Below are 15,833 nucleotides of genomic sequence, written 5' to 3' on the forward strand. Positions count from 1 at the left end.
TAGAAAGTGCCTTCAGGTTCCCAGCTGGTGTCCACTTTTGTCATATTGTGCCATCATGTGGGTGTTAATTGCAAGTGCAGATCATAACAGTTCACCAGCCACCTTAGATACAGACAGATAATCCAGCAACACTGAGTGAGTTCTAGTTGTACACAGAGGTAGACAGGAAGAGCTCAGGTCAGGGACGTGATCTTGAGTAAATTGAAATATTTCATAAGCAACCATTCAAACATATTACACGAACACGCACTTGCTCTCTCTCTCTCACACACACACACATAAACGCACGAACCGCTGTGAAGATTTGTCCCTCATCTGTATCTGAAGGATTTATCCAACCTTGCCCCAGTTTCCCCCGATTTATTATAATTCCATTTTTCCAGTCTTTCAATCTAAAGATTTGTTTCTCCTCATTTTTTAATAATGCACAAGCAAGTGAGGCATGTCCCTGGGAGATTATCGTCGTCTTTGGCGTCTCGTCTTGATTACATCAGAGGAACCTGATTTGATTAGGAAGAAACCCCCTGTTTCACCACACGTTCTCTGTAGACCTTTAGACTGATTTCTTGCTTTGTCAGAGGGGATGATCTTGATGAATATGATCTGAAATAGAGGGAGGGAAAGGGGGGATTAGGTGAGAGGATTATAATTTCCAGTGATGAGAAATAATAAGAAACAATAAATCCTAAGTAGATTTAGTTCTCAAGGAAACCCTGTTAGGGGAAAATGAACAGAATAAGAGACAGGGCAGAAAAGAAACAGGACAGAGGTATTAAATAGATACAGTCGGCCTGACCTGGACTTCTTTTTGTCTTACAAAGTCAGATTTAATGGATCCTGCCATGACATTTGTATCAGTTCGAAATAAAATGTTTTAAACACCAGTTATTGATTTTAGATTTCAACAAGAATTCATTCAACACTGATAGTTTGAACATATTGGCTTATGTTCTTAGTATGACTGCTCTTATTGTGTTGATTAGCTGATTGGAAAATTAATCAACAGCTTTTTTGATGATGCAATAATTGGTTCAGCAGTTTCAGCACTGAGGATTCAGCTCTGAGGATTAGTGGCGTTTCACATTATGTCAATATGTTTTAGACTTTTGATCAGACAGCATACGATGTGTGAGGCCTTCACCTCAGGCCATGGGTAAATGTGATGAACACTTTCTCCCAGCATGGACATTTCAACAGACCAAACAGATGACAAAAAAAATGCAGATAATTCAACAGTTTAAATAAACACAAGATAGATGAAGCCAAGTCCTTTACCCCAAATAAGTTTGATTTGTCAATTGACAGAATAATAATTAGCAATTATTTTAATAATCCATTAATCATGACTTTACAATTTTCAATTTTACACTCAGCTCAGTTGTGAAAAATGCTTTTCTTTGTTTTATTTGTTTGTAAACTTCAAGAAGAAACATGTCACCTTGGGCTGTCAATAATTGTGATGATTTTTCTGACATTTCATAGAGCAGATTCATTGATTATTCTAGAAAAAAAATCAGCAGACTAACAGGTAATGTAAATATAGGTTGTTGGTTCCTTAACAGGTTACTCTGCATGCAGAGATAAGGACACATTTTAAGTTTAAACATGTGTATTGTGTATGCCTCTTATGCATGAAGGTTTCTCTCTTTTCTTCATAACTGAACTGTGAGAATCTTGAATCTACAAATTCAATTTCATGTGTTCAAGGGTTAATGTAATGTAGTGGTGTTTTCTTGTCTTGTTCCCTGAGCATGGTGGGAAAGGCCGCAGGTGACCAAGACAACAGTGAATCAGATCAATCAATCAAAATTATTTCAATTCTAAATTATTATATTTTCAGTCCTTGTATAAAAGATCAATGAAAATGTCTTCATATTTAGTACATAATGCTGAAAACAAAAGCAGATGTGGCTGTCAGACCCAGAACCATAGTACTTCAATAGGGGGCACCATACTGTACAGACTGGGTCATTAAACTTATGACAGTAGAGTGGTGTGCTTCTGCTCTTTGTACAGATTGAGGTGGGAAGACTGTTTATCATTAAAAATCAGTGGAAACATGTAATGGTTTACTGTGGCAGTTTTCCACTCATTAAAGGGATTTCTGATCCAAACAGAGCATATTTAAAGAGAATAATTAAGTACAACGCTGCATCACTGGCACAGTACAACCACAGTCACAATCAATGAAACAATGAGAGGTGGATGACATTTGATGGATTTCATTGTCGGTCAGGATCAGTGTCATATTTAGCAATATATCCATATGACATATATCATAAAATTATAGGAATGTAGGAATACAGAAGTTCTACGGTGAGTGCCAAAGAAAAAAAGCACTCTGCTTCTGTGCTGAGATCCCTGCCTGCTTCTTCAAACCGTGGGCGTGCTCACCGCTGTCTACTGTTTGTAGTACACTGACTGTGCATAAGTACCTTAAACAACCCCACTTGAAAATATCCAAGCTATCCCTTTAAACCTGTCATTTGAGATACCTGTCATTCCCCACCTGCCCTGTAGTTGCCCTCGGCGCATTATCATCATTCCCAGTCACCTGATCCTCTCACTCACCAGCACAACTGTTCTCCATTCCCTCATCAGTCCTCTTCCCCTCTGTCATTTGCCAGACTGTCTTATGAACTACCCAGTCTTAGTGTTTCACCTTCATTCCTGCCACTTTGCCCGCTTTGCTTGCGCTTGCTGACTTTTTTTACCTGTTGCTGTGTTGTAAACAGATTTGATTGGCTTTCAACTGCTCTGGGTCCACATCACTGTGTGCTTCATCGTTACAGTTTTACTATCTCGTAATTTATCTGCACGTCGTCAGAGCTCTCTTCACCCTGTACCTCTTCAAGGATCACACTACATAAGCACTCCTGCTGTTTTTACACCCTTAAACACACTGTATGTATAACTTATGGCCATATTGTTGATGGATATATGCAGTACGTTGTCACATTGGGGACCTCGTAAAATGGCAGCTGTTAATGCCTCTCTACCGCGAGGTCGCGGAAATCCAGTGCAGTTAAAGACCTTTGCTACTCACCGTCCTGTTGCAGTGGTGGACGGAGGCCTCCTAACTTCATACTCATGACCTTGTCATCGCATGTCGTTCGCAGGCTGCTGTGCTAACTAGGGGTCATCAGCAGGGCACAGCTTGGGAGATGGACTGTGCTGTGTGTTGGAGTCCAGTGGCGAGAGTGGGGACAGAGTAATTGGTAATTCTGGGTTGTGCTTAAAGGGGTGAGTACATGCCAAGACCCAATGTAATCGTTCCTTTATTCTCTTGAGCTGAGCCTGGGCAATATACCATAAATCCACATTCCTCCTGATGAACTCAATGACTGAGACAATGTCTAGCATCCTGCCTTGTCCCTTGTCAACCAGTTAGGGAGCAAGCCTTAAGCCTTAACCCCCCCGTCTCTACTCCTGGCTGGAGGGGTGGGTGGATGTGACGCCTGCCTGCCTGCTTGCCTGCTCGTCCGTCTTAGCCCCGTGGGCTTTGCAGGCGCGGAGCCTCATCTCCCACTGTTTATCCATGTGTCTTTACTTTGGCTCAGACCCTACGCTGTAGGCCACTGTGGGCTGAGTGGGGTCCACTGCCCTGTGTCACCCACCTAAGCTCTGCTTTCACTGGAGGGCTTAGCGCCTCACCCCTTGGCTGCTTTATGAGCAGACAGCTGGACTAATCTGTCTCCCTCTTCCCTCCTCTGTCTCTCTCTTTCTTTCTCCTTGGGTCTTTCATCATTTCTTCTTTTGGCTCTTATGATTATCTATTTGTCTGTCTGCTGTTTTTGAAAAAAGCTTGAGAGTATGACAGGAGAAAAGTCAAGGTTTGGTCCTGGACTCATCAGGATACATCTGGTTCCAGCACTTGAGCAACAACTGAAACAACTTTACAGAACTTGCAATTCATCTTCATGGAGTTTAGTTGACTTTGACTCATTAATAATGGATTTAACTCTTTTGAAAAAGACATGGCAACAATTTTGGTTAGTTGTGTTTGTGATAGGTGTGTTGTGTGTACAGTATTTAACATACTATACACCTGCCAGGCTGACAACCTTGGTAGACTTGAGTCAGTCTCAGAGCATCTTCCAAGAGACCGATCAGTTATAAACTTTGAATCTGGGGACTTGTAAGACCTTGAATGAAACAGAATAATGCAGAATTTACATACATTTAAGGGATTTTTCAAGCAAAAATAAGCTTAAGGATGTGACACTTAGCGTGGTCATACATGATGGTGAAGTGAATATGTTTGTGTTTTTGTCAGACAAAGCAAGAAGACGACACTATTAGGCTGTGAAGAATTTAATCTTTTATCTTTAAAAAAAAAAGAATTAATAATGAAAATAATTATTAGTTTCAGCCCTAAAAAACTCATCTTTATAGACTTCTTCATCAGGTCTGTGTTTTCAGGTGTTCAAGAAGGTTATGAGAATAATTAACATACCTTATTAGTCAAACAGACAGTCATAATTGCAGTTTATATATCCTTATTTTTTTCCTTAAGTTTGTAATAGAATACAACTCATCTGCAGTAAATGACTAGAAACATTGAGTTTTTCCTTATTGAAATGACTTCACTCTGCATTCTTTCCATCTTCCATTTGCATCGGTTTTTATCTTCGAGGCTTCATCGTCCCGTCTTCCTCACACCATCTCTCCCTGACCACCCGCCCACTGTCCTCCATCGTTCTCTCCTCCTCCTCGTCCTCCTCCTCCGCCTGCCTTCCCTCCTCCTTCTTCTCTTCACTGTCCTCTTCAGCCGTCCAGCTAAACTTAGAAGTGACAACAGTTGCAGGGTGACACCAAGGGCTAAATAAGACCAGAACAATAGCTTTCCCCCTCGTCTCCTCTTCTCACCCCCTCATCTCCCCCCTTAATAGACTGCCATTGTTCTCTCCCTTCACTGTTGCTCTTTCAGGGAGTTTGTTAGCTATGCTAATGAAGGTTGGGCTTGTGTGGATTTAGCGAGTGGGGATTTGATGCTCTTTAACTGGGCACTTTTAGAAAGGAGAGGCGATCATAAGTGTGGCCGGGCCGCTATTTACCACCAATCAAATGTCACAGGCGTGTGGATGCAGTACGGCAGTGGAAGAGATCTGTTACATTCCTCATGCACTTGCTTCAATTTGATATCTGTACACTGCAACTTTCATAACCAGAGCAGTCAGCAAAATGGATAAAAGAAGGTATTATGCAAGAATATGTACCACTGCCGCTCTAATGCACAATGTACTGTATGTGTCAGCATGTCGGAGTCCTTGCAGAAAAAAGGAGTCGAGTAAGACAAGATGCAGAGACTACAGTAAGTATAGTGCAGTCAGTCATCCAATCAGTCAGTCAGTCTGTAAATAGCCTGGCCGGTGGCTCCTTTGAGCTTTCCTCTAAGAGGAATTCTCTTTCTCCTTGGTGTATTAATAGTGCCTGTGCATTGTTTCCTACAGCAGCACTACTGCAATCAAAGGAAGTTGGCCTGCTAAGTATACAGATATTTTCCTTTGTCCCTATGTTTAGCAGGCATGGAGGAGTCAGATGTGTGTGCGTGTGTTTGTGTGTGTGTGTGTGTGCACAGGCGTGGGTGCGTGTCTGTGTGACTGTACCAACAAGAGTGTGCATGCTCATCGGTATTATGTCAGGTTGTATGTTTATTTATGTGTGTAATCGTATATGTACAGTGATACATCCTTTAATTGTTTGTGTGTGTGTCCCTAAGCCACTTATTGACAATGTGACCTTTTATTCGAGAGGTCATGTGCCTTCACGGGTTGTCGGCGCATTGCTGTTCTTTTTCCATGAACGAATATTAATCTACTGTACAACCTGCTACTGTTGTGGCACATTTAGGATTTATCTTTCTGTTTTTTCTCGTCTAGGTAAATGATTTAAACAAAACTCCTGGTTATAACGCTGTGAGTGTCTTTAATGTGTAAAAAAAGTAACCTCTTGCTATCATTAGAATAATTATTCACGTTTAATCTTCTATTCATTGAACAAGGGCATTATAATCAGATTTGTTTGATTGCTTTATAAATGCTTTTGATGAAAATGAGATATTGGAGCCCACCTTTCACTAAAATAATTAGCTCTGTTTGAATGGAAACCATTACATGTTAATGCTCTCCTTGGCCCAATATTTTTAGCGTAATTGAGGGTGTCAGCCAAAATATGATTGCCTGACATTTTAAATGTCACAAAGACTGATTTAATAGTATGTCAAAGCCTTGACCTGTCATTCTCTGGAGTTACGCTGTGCCTCAAATTCCCCTTAATTGGGAATTCAAAGACCTCGGCCCATGCAGTGTACCGTAATCTCTCTCACACTCTCTCTCTCACACACATACATACACACACACACACACACACACACACACACACGTATACTCACACGAGAGTAAAGCAGGTTGTTTGTCTAGTTGAAATATCATTACAAGCACACACTCGCATGCTCAAAGATATTAAAATACACAAGGTACTCGTCTGACAGACACACACAGATACAATATAAGACACACACAGTTACACTGAGTGAAGCAGGTTGGGCGTCCGGCGACCAAGCGGTGGCGTTGAGGCATCACCGGTCACTTGGAGTCTGCCAGTGACTCACCAAGGGCACAATGGAATTAGTGAGATTCTCCGCAATGTGACAGCTTGCTCTGGCTAAATGGTGTAATAATCTACCCCTCCTCTCACAAACCTCCAGCAGTATGCACACATACCCCCACACACACACACACATACACACACACACACACACACTCTCATTCACACCACCCTCCTCCTCCTCCTCCTCCTCCTCCCGTTTGCCCTCCCCATACCAACTGGCACAGATAACATTGTCTTAAGCTATAAAAAAAAGATTTTTTCCCTCCCTCCATTGCGGTAATTATTGAATTAATGCAGATGGAGAGAGACATCTGCATGTTAAAGTGTTGGCCTCTCTCTTATGCACAGCAGATGTTCCCCTGTCATTTACTCAAATTATGCTGCTTAGATACACGAAGGGAAAGAGAGAGAGAGAGAGAGAGAGAGATAGAAAGAGAGAGAGAGAGAGAGAGAGACAGAGACAGAGAGAGACAGAGACAGAGAGGGGGGAGAAAGAGAAAGTTACTCACCAAGGCGACATTGTCTTACAGCCCTCAGAGTGTCAGCTACCAAATTCAGTTTCTGTCCTTCAAGTAAACCCCTACTTTCTTCCCTTGAGGTGTCCCTCAATGACAGTTATGCTATTTTATTTACTTTATTGTTATTATCTAACTGTTTAATTATAAAGGCAAGGCAAGTTAGTGTGTACCCTTCATATACAGAGGCAACCCTACAGTTTTACGTGGACTAAAGAACAACATTTAAAAGCATAATGACCAGAAAACTCAAAGCATTTAAAAGCAATAAAATGAAATTACATACAAATAGACAAATATAAAAGACAATAAATGCAGTTTCAGTGCAGTTCTAAGTTGCCCATAAATAAAGTATTTAAAGTTGACTTTAATGCTTTGGTTTATTCTTAAAAAGAAAAGCACTGGGTGAGTTATTATTAACTCAGCTGAAATCAAATACTGGATCCTCGCCAACAAATAACCATTCCCTTGTCCAAATAATAATGTAGTATCGTGTCAAAGATATGATGTTAACAACCTGACCTCTCAGTGATATCGCAACCCTGCAGTTGACCTCTAGACCCTTTATGCTGATGGGACGTTACAGTAAAGATGAGACAACATCCTCTTGAAGATTATCTGTCAATTATTTGAAGCAAGGAGGACGAGACACACAGAGAGACACTGTATATGAGTGTCCCAGATGACCGATAACCAGGAGACCGTCTCCTTGGGATTATTTTCCAGGTTGGTTTGTCCTCATCTCTCCGGATTATGTTGATAAAAACATTCTTGTATTATATTTTCGGTGCTTATTGTATTAATACTCTCAGGCGGTTTCCAGAAAAAGCTTTGTGGCGTGCTTGCTTTGAGGTAATCTTCTTCCACTTGAGCTTTTAAAATGTGTTTTTTTTGGGGGGGTTGGCTGTCTTTGTACATATTCTCTCCTACTCTTGAGGCTATATTTAACCCCGTCTTTGACACAATCGCTCTATCATATCATTTCACAAGGTAAATTATATATCTTATGAAAAATATGTGGATCTGGGCTGTGCCAGACTGGACTTGTTCAGTCAGTGTACCCACTAAAGGTTAAGGTTTTGTAGGCACATGGATGCCCTAGAGGTATGATTTACTCTACTGTGAGAAGAAAAAGACATTGCTTTAGATCCAGATGTGTCTCCAGGATGTCTTATTGTAGTACTCTCATGAGGATTTACCTGTGCCTTGACTTTCGCAGCAATAACCTAGTATTGTCACGTGTCGAAGTCTATTATGTTCTTTCACCAAAATGGGACTTTTGTGATTCAACCTGCAGTGTGAGTGCTTGAGTCTGGTATAGGGTGGAAACCAATGAGTTTTTACATTACGGAGTAATCTGCTGATTGTTTTTTCAATTAACTAATTAATTAATTAACTAATTAACTAATTTTATTGTCTATAAAATGTCAGGAAATAGTGGAAAATTCACATCACAATTGAGAGTCAAAACAGAGAAGGTTTAGGATTTTTGAGTGAAACGATCAAATCAAATTGCCAATTCATTATCTGACGATCGATATCGAACCAAGTGAATGTTTCAGCTGGTGTTAGTTTGATCTATCTCTCCTTTAGTGCACAGAAAGTGATACATCTTTCCTCCTACACGGTTGTGTAGCTGCTGCTTGAGATTAAATAGTAAAATGCCACATTCCAGACTATAAAGTTTGAAAATTGACTCTCTCAAATGTGCTGTGACCAAGTTACAACTTGTAAATTTCATGATCCCTAACCCCAAGGCAAGGTGGTCAGTCTTAGACAAACATGGCAGCGTGAAGGGGAAGGTGAACTATCAGAAATAAACAATGATATAAAGACATTTTAAATGCATGAGTCAGACGGCACATTTATAAAACCTTTTTTGCTTAAGGAGGAAGTTGTACACCTACAAAACAAAACAAACCTCATCTCATCTGTTTAAGCCATTTTCTTTGTTTATGCATCATCTCCTATAGCTTGTGGCACTGGAAGGCACTTTTTTTTCCAGCATCAAGTAAAAATTCACATCGGATCTTGGAACGGTCAAAGGAACTTACAGTATATCCACAACAATGGCTTAAAGCAAAATTATGTAACTTTTCTACCTTAAAATAACAGCTTCAAAAATATTTATATACCTACCTGTAATCAGGTGAATGGTGCCTCTTTCATTTCCCCTCATAGCTGGAGCTGTATAACGGGCGGTAGCCTGCACATACTGGCAGAGGTGAAGAGGCTGAAGAGGACGTTGATGAAGGATGAAGGAAGCTAAAAAGAGAAACAGAGACAAGAAGATGTCTGACGAGTAAATCTGGGACTGACTTTTAGTTGTTAGTGAGAACTTTGTGAAATAAAAGGCTGAAAGACGGACAGCCTAGGTGGGCTTCTTGCTGTTGGACTAATGAGTCATATTAGTTGTCTGCTATATCTTGTGTTGTTGGACTTGACTGATGTTTGTCTGTTTAAAGTTGTTTAACAAATGCACATTTACAGCTGTCCATATTTACAACAGCGGAGGATAAGAAAATTGTAATCGGGGATGCCAAATCACAAAAAAATACCAAACCTTCTACAATGTTGCTTTAAAAAGTTCAACTGAACAGAAAATTAAACCTCATCGCCTAAAAAAAAAAACATTACACATTAATGAAGTAATTTAGTCAAACATGCTGAAATAAATTCAAACCACTTTAACAAGCAGTTCCTGTAAAGTCTGAAATGTTTTTGGGCCATTCTTCTCTGGCAGTCACTGCTGTACACCACATTACACATCCTACTGTACAATACACAGAAGTGATAGTGTTGGAGCTGAAACAATTAGTAAATTAATCAATTAGTCATTTGACAGAAGATTAATCAGCAACTATTTTGATAATGGATTAATTGTTTAAGCTACTTACTGAGCACACATGTCAAACATGCTGGCACCAGCTTTTCTTGTTTTATGTTTTTATAAATTGACCGTCTTATGGGATTTAGGCTGCTGGAGTCAAAAAATAAAAATCCAATTTTAAGATGCATTTCGGATTCTGGGAATTTGTAATAGGCAATTTTTCACATTTTATAGTCAAAATGATTAATTAATAAACCTAGCTGCAGCCCTAGAGGATCTGGTTTTGCATGGTCTGCCAGGCTTATTACTCTGTTTTGACCTGGTTGAGCATGAACATCCGACTGCTCGTTCTCCCTGATACAACTTGTACCTCATTTTCCTAAGAAGCATTCTATGATTCAGCCCATCCACACACATTTACCCACACACAAACACACACACACACACACACACACATACACGCACACGCACACATACATGCTTCCTCAACCTCTCCACAAAACCCAACAATCCAGTGAAATCCGTACTGCTTCCTTCTGTTCTCAAACCAAAAGCCTTAAAGCCAACAGATGCTTTCGCGTTATCAATGCCAGTTATCACTCTTAGCTCCCTCTGATAAGACTTTACTTTCTGACCCAGATGTTAAGGAGTTCAATTTACCAGATGCACCAGAAGAGCGGACAGGGAGGTGGAGGGATGAGTGAGCATTGCAAATACCCGCAGGCTTGAGAGATGAGACGTAATATGCCATTTTTTATTTTTTATTTTTTGGCCCGGTGTTGTTTCTGAAGCGGCGTTAGTGCAGTAAGGAGCTCAGTGTCTAAAGAGGCTTTGGTATAGGGGGAAAGATGGGCCATATTACAGCGAGGCCAGAAGCCTGCTTGATTAATGGGCCAGGATAATCACCTCATCAAATCACTCTCACTTATTAAATCTTGTTTAATATCGTAATGAGGGCCCTCCTGATCTGCTTTGGTAAATTCCCCCTGTCTCTCCATCGCACTCGCTTTCCCTCTTCTGCCTTTTCGTTTTAACAGGAAGACTAATGATGCCAAGTTCCTCTCTGTCCTCTTCTTCCTCTCTCTGTCTCTCTTTGCTTTCTCTTTTTCTTTTCTGTCCCTTGCCTTTGCGTTTCACCTTGTTCCATCCTAGAGTCTCATGTCTTTTTAGTTTGTAGACCACACAGCGGCGCAGTAGTTTTGGAGGGTGGAATTACTATATACACAGCCTCTACAGTCTATTCATTTAATCTTCCTTATTTATGATGGATGATGTGCTAGATTGTATCATCATAAATCACTGTGTGTGTGGGTCAGGACCTGCTTGAATAGTGATACCACTTCCCAAGGCTTTGGTACACTGGAGTTTATGGAAACACTTCAGGTGAGGTAATATCTCCCCTGTCTCCTTCTGTATGATTTGTGATCTCTATCTGTAGTATCACGACATACCCGAGTGTTACTTCCCTGTGTGCATGTGTGCTGTGTGTGTGTGTAAGGCTTCTGGGATGGGCTTGCATCTCCTTCACTTGACCTCCAGGCGACTACACAATGTGCCTGAGAAGAAAACAACATGCCATTGTCTTATTTATGGTCTTCCATGTGTCGCTCGGTACCATCTTGGTAGCACAGGCGTGACTGCTCGCTTCTTCCAAGGAAGGGAAAAATATTTCTGCTGTCCCCTTTTGTCACGCGCCTCTCTCTCTGCCTCACCATTTTTATTGTGATTTTATTTCAATGGCCACCCCCTTCCACCACCCTCATCCCAAAGTTGGACCCAATCCTTTGTCGTCTCTGAAGGCAGCCGGGCAGGCAACAACTGGCTCAAGGTGACCAGTTCAGGCTTGAGAGGGAGGTTAGGGCTGCATCTTCCCCCTGAGTGCCTCCCATTTTTTGCCTTTATTGTTAGGGAGCAGCTGTTGTGTACCTGGACCCCATGAGTGGCGCCTATGCTGGGTATCTTGGCAGCCAGGCTCCATAGGCTTTGGATACCAGAGTGAATCAATTCTTAAAGATGACTGTCTGCGTGCCGTGTCACATGGACAGGCCCAGAGTGAAGGGCTTAGGGGGCTCTGGAGCTGGAATGCTCTTTGATGGAGGGGCTGGAGAATGAGGAGGGAGGGGAGGAAAGGAAAATACGGGGGAGGAGATGGTCCTATTGTTGTGCCAAGGAATGCCCTTGACGGAGATAGAGGGGTATTGTTTTTATGCCCGTGAACTCTTTTGGTCTTGAGGACTTAAAGATGATGGAGCCAGAAGGATGATGGACATCTTGGCGTCTTCGCTATTTTCATAAATGCCACGAGATGCTCAGCTGTATGTTGTCAGTTCCTCCTTTATGCTGTTAACTATGTGTTGAAAGTTGCTCTAAGACATGGCATGCGCAAGCAGCTTAGCGTCAAGTAGCTCTGAGAACGTGTAAAGGTTGGGCAATTATTGGGAGGCTGATATAGCCCCTCTGTCGTAATACCCACAAAACCGAACTCATTCCCGGCAGGATTGACAACCGCTGAGCGGGATGTTGATGACCTCCCGGGCTCACAGGCCTAACCTGCCTAATGTCCACTGAGAAACTTGAGAAAATGAAGATCATAAAGGATGACAAAAACAGATTGGCACGTAAGCTAACCTCCCTCCCTCCCACACTCTCTTTCTCGTTCTCTTTTTTTTTCTTACACCCCTTCAGAGAACAATACCCATTGGACCCCCTCCCTACATCTCTACCTTGGAAAAAGCAGGTTTATTAATAGTTAAGAGCAGGGCGCTTGGGGCAAGCTCTATGAGAAGGTTAAGGATGAGAGGAGTTAACAATCTGGGCTCAGCAACCAGCAGCCACAACATCAGCAGTAGCAGCTTCTTTTTTGGAAAAAGAGCCTCATGGTCGTCCCGTGTCCGTATCCATTTCATGACAAATGAAATACCAAAGGCCCTGGCCAGAAACAATAGCTTGTTTGGCTGGCTGGAGGCGGTACGGGAGGTGGTGGTGGTGGGGGCTAAGACTGGCTTCCAGCCCCTGCAGCTGTCCCGGTTGTCACCCCTTGTCTTAAGGCTCACTCCTGGCTCAACGACGCATGTGTTTGTGTGTGCGCGTGAATCCCCAGCCTCGAGAGACAGCGCGAGGCGATTCTCAGTACTCAACGGCGTCTGAAAAACGCTCCAGACACAAAAGGCAAGTTGAACGGTGTTAAGACCCCTTCGGTATGGAGCAGACCCCAGGCATGAGGTCATCATCCTCGGTTTAGCAGCCTTTGTCCTACAGCCTGATTGACGGGAGGGGTGGCTATCAAAGACAATTGTGGGATCAGTTACAGCCATGAATGTCACTCAAGATACAGCAGGTCTCCAATAAAAAACTACTTGTGATAGACTGGAAATACTGATTTTTCAAAAATAAGAACATGGGATCGAAAAACATGTCTGGCACGAATGTAAACTACATACCAATACACAGTGGTATCTAAACTCGGTAATCCTTTCGCACCTTGACTCTGAGGGCCTCACCTTAATATGTCTGTGAATCTTTTAATCTGCGTTGATAACAGGTGATAAACTTTAATACACCACTAATATTCCACAAGTAAGCCTACGTGTGTGTGTGTGTGTTTCAAAGGAGAAAGACTCTTCCCGCCTCTCTCTCTCTCTATCTCTCTCTCTCTCTCTCCCTTATGTCTCAGAGATTAGCCTTTGCTCAAACACCTCCTGTTCATCTAAGTAATTAAAACATTAGAATTACTGGATTATAAACTGCTTTCGATTTAATCCAGCACTCGATGCTCCCACCATCTTGCCAAATGGGTCAATAGGAAATATAATGGGCCTCTGTGATTTCTGATTCAGGGATCTGGAAGAGGCAAAGGATGCCAATAATGGCTATTAAAAGAGATGTGTGTGTGTGTGTGTGTGTGTGTGTGTGTGTGTGTGTGTGTATAAGAGAGACAGAGAGCCCAGACCGGCTTTGCCCTGAGTGCCATCTGTCTTGGACCCACTAGACCCAGTTTAGACTGGAAGAAGCCAAACCAGTTCAGTCTCTATCTCTGCCCCCAATGCACTGTTATGTGCACACGCACACACACACACGCACACACACACTCCCTGTGACTACTTCCTCTCTTGACGTGAGCGTTTTTTTTTTGCGTTGTAGGCTTTGATCTTTCTTTGAGAAATGTACCATGCACAGGCCTCGCTGCAGTGTATTTTCCGTGTGTGTGTGTGTGTGTGTGTGCACTTCATAAGACCCTATAACAGGTGTTTGCCCCTGGGGTCCCTAGTGCACTTTAAAGGCCTTGTATCAATGGGTGTCCTGATATCATTTCTATGATTTATCCTGCCATTGTCTACCTTTAACACAAGTTCTCACATGTGCACACATTCACAAACCTTCACTTTCATTCACTTTTAAGTTCCTCCCTCCTCACTTTGCCCACCCTCTTCACCTTTCTTGGCAGTCAACATGAAGTTGTTCTGTGGGGATCCACTGCTGCCGTCCTCTCACCTATACTGTCCATACTAATTTTGGAGTATCCGTATGTTCTTGGCATGATGTGCTTGTGTACGTGCGTTTACACAGACACACTGCGTGCAGTCTTTTTTTTTTTTTCCTTTTTTACGAGTGTGTGAGCGATGTCCTCTGCAGCATGTGTCTGCCTGTGCGTGTAGGTTTTGTGTGTGTGTGTGTGTGTGTGTGTGTGTGTGTGTGTGTGTTCATTATGGTTTGTGTTTGTGTTACTCGCAACAAGGGGTCCAAGTTGACACAGTGACAGTTCCTCGCAGAGCGACAGAGGGGCCCTGCCATCCAACAACAGAGGCTTTGTCGCTCTGCTCCTCTTGGCTTGTTATGGACTTCCTTCTCTCTCTCTCTCTCTTGCGCGTTCTCTCCCTTTTTTAGTGAGCCCATTTTCTTGTCTGAAGTCTTAATTTGGGGCGATGGCCAGTGGGGAGAGGGAAGAGAGGCGAGGGGACCAAGGGAGGGAAGAACGGCGGGGGTGGGTGGGCGGTTGGGGGTGCAGAGTGGCGATGGCTGCAGACGGACGGCCCTTTGTTCCTCCTTTCCCAGGCTCCTCTCTTGAGCCTCCGAGGCTCCAGTTGCGTTGGAGCCTTCCAGAGAGAGAGGGAGAAAAAGGGGGCACAATGATCTGTCCAAGTGGAATCTTCCAATTTCACAAAACAAATGCACACACACATGCAAGTGATGTGGAGGAAGGAGGGGGGAGTTAGGAAAAAACAACAACAAATTAATCAAAAGATAATGAAGAACTGGACAAACACAAAGATGGCAAAGAATGCATAAGGATGATAAGAAGAAGACACACAGAGTGTGTGTGTGAGCTGCACATACTGACCACTAGGTGTCCCCATCACTGATGCAAAATGTGGGCAACCCAGAGTTAATCCCACACTGTGCCAGTGGCTCTGGAGCATAAGACCAGTGTGTTGCTCCATCCACAATAGATGAAATCCAGTGTTTAATTACGAACACATGCAGGATGAATCCATCAATCTGTGCAATGTGGAAATCTGTTTTCATGGTTTTTTGATTTGAAACTGGAGTCGTTTCTGTGTGAAATGTTTAATTCTATGTGGAATGATGGAATAAATGCACTGTTGAGCAAATAAAAAGCAGATGCACACATACATACAGATTGCCAGTCTTCTGGTGGAGAAAAAACTTCAATAGTAGTATTCTGCTGTTTTAGTTTCAAGCCCACAGTCATTTTGCAGGTGTAGGTGTCAAAACGGTTCAAACAGTGGAACAGCTCATATTGGTCGCTGGTAGGAGGATCGCACAGAGAAGAAATCGAAATGAGGTCCTTGTGTTTCTTCGTCACAGCATGGGGAGTTACATCAGTGCCTGTGTGTGGTGATATTTACCAAAGAATG

At 42.5% G+C, this 15,833-nt stretch overlaps 1 long non-coding RNA gene across 3 annotated transcripts in view; it reads left to right on the forward strand.

Annotated features, from left to right (window-relative positions):
* The window catches only part of LOC113746846 (uncharacterized), a 31,283-nt gene that overhangs the window by 1,800 nt on the left and 13,650 nt on the right, over nucleotides 1-15,833 (forward strand). For 2 of the 3 annotated variants that reach the window (XR_003463172.1, XR_003463173.1), the window contains exon 2: nucleotides 3,120-3,243. The exons of the other annotated variant lie outside the window; for it this stretch is intronic. This is a non-coding gene — a long non-coding RNA (uncharacterized LOC113746846). The remainder of the gene's footprint in view (nucleotides 1-3,119; nucleotides 3,244-15,833) is intronic. 3 annotated transcript variants of the gene reach the window in all.

This window comes from Larimichthys crocea, chromosome XI (assembly GCF_000972845.2).
Source record: "Larimichthys crocea isolate SSNF chromosome XI, L_crocea_2.0, whole genome shotgun sequence".
Taxonomy (NCBI): Eukaryota; Metazoa; Chordata; class Actinopteri; family Sciaenidae; genus Larimichthys; species Larimichthys crocea.